This window comes from Lipotes vexillifer, unplaced genomic scaffold (assembly GCF_000442215.2).
Source record: "Lipotes vexillifer unplaced genomic scaffold, Lipotes_vexillifer_v1.1 scaffold153, whole genome shotgun sequence".
Lineage (NCBI taxonomy): Eukaryota > Metazoa > Chordata > Mammalia > Artiodactyla > Lipotidae > Lipotes > Lipotes vexillifer.
In genome coordinates, this window is record NW_006774670.1 from 3,031,550 (window position 1) to 3,033,496 (window position 1,947).

Below are 1,947 nucleotides of genomic sequence, written 5' to 3' on the forward strand. Positions count from 1 at the left end.
TCTTTCCCTGTAGATTATTGCAGCCACCCTCACTCTCCGTTGTCTTTTTGTCATTTTGCTATACCCGATAAATGCTAACCTCAGATAAACACAATAGTCTGTCTTCTCAGTGCCTGCGTTCAAGTAGCTGAGATCCTCTGGAGCAAATCACATCACCAGGTTGATTGATAGCACTTTCAGTTTGTAATTCCAAGTCTCAACTGAGCTCTTTCTATCCCTTATGATCTTATATTATTCCAGTTTCTGGAGAGACTCTTTCCTCCCTTCATATTCCTTCCACGGACTCCTCCAATATCTCCTTCACCATCAGTGGATGACCTTAGTTAAATGTGGCTCGTAGTTAAGACTGTGGGCTCTAAAAGTAAGCTATCTGGCTTTGTATTCAGGTTCCAGCAATTTACTTAAATGCAGCCTTAAGGATACATTTTTTTTAACAGTTCTGTGCCTCAGTTCCTTATTGGTAAGATAGAGACAATAATATTTCCTGCCTCATAAGGTTATTGTAAGTAGTAAATGAGTCACTATATGTAAATCTTTTAAAATAATGCCTGCTGTCAATAAACCATCAATAAAAGTTTACTATTATCCTAATTCTTTTTTTCACAGGAAAAGTAGAAGCCAACAGATAGAAATTCCCTTAACTACCCAACCCCTAACAACAAATCCATCTGCATCCTCATGACCTCATCTGAACCTAATTTCCTCCAAAAGGCCTTACTTCCTAATACCATCACATTGGGGTTAGGGTTTTAATATATGAACTTGGGGCAAACACAAACAGTCTGTGACATCGACCTATGACAAACTGGCTCCCACCCAAGATCCTCTAGGTAAGGTTACAAATAATTTCTGTATCCCTAAATTTGGTGGTCACTTTACTCAAGCTCTTCTCGGCGTTCAACATTGACTACCTTTTTCTTTGACTTCTGTAACATCACGCTGCCCTGGTTTTCTTCTTATCTTCTTACCTCCTTAACTGTCTACTCCATAGCTCATGCCAGAAATGTCACAATATCCAGTCATCATCAAGTCTGATGATTCTACAACCTTAATATGTTTAAGTGCATCCCTTTTCATGACTACTGATTCCATCATAGACAAAATGATATTCTTCTGCCTAACCGTCTGAAATCTCATTTTTATTTTTCACACAGCATCCAGCGATCATCTTAAAACCTTATCATATAGCTCTCCTTCTGAATAGTCGCTTTTCATTATTTTTAGGTTGAAAGTTATATTTTTACATTTATGTTAACTTTACTATAAAAAATTCAAATAGGGCTTCCCTGGTGGTGCAGTGGTTGAGAGTCCGCCTGCCGATGCAGGGGACACGGGTTCGTGTCCCGGTCCGGGAAGATCCCACATGCCGCGGAGCGGCTGGGCCCGTGAGCCATGGCCGCTGAGCCTGCGCGTCCGGAGCCTGTGCTCCACAACGGGAGAGGCCACAACAGTGAGAGGCCCACGTACTGCAAAAAAAGGAAGGGAAAGGAAAAAAAAAAAAATTCAAATATACTTCAAAGTAGGGAGAGTACTCTAATGAATTCTCATATATCCATCATCTATCCCTAATTATTGTTATAATTTTATCATTTTTTCTTCATTTGCTTTCTATTTGCTCAATTATTTTTTATTGTGGTAAAATATACACAACATAAATTTTACCATTTTAACCATTTTCAAGCGTATCCTTCTATAGTATTAAGTACACATTGTTGTCCAATCATCATCACCATCCATCTCCTGAAGATTACATTTTTGTGACATGACACGTATGATAGGCATGAACTGTCCTCCACCCTGGGTCACTATAGGCAAGTCAGTCTGACACTTATACACTTCCTTGAATATGGCAAACTTACTCAAAACCTTCCCACCTGATTTTTCCTCTGCTTAAAATTATCCTTCTCTACTCACTGTTGAAGATTCAACTTAAACATTAGTTCTTTC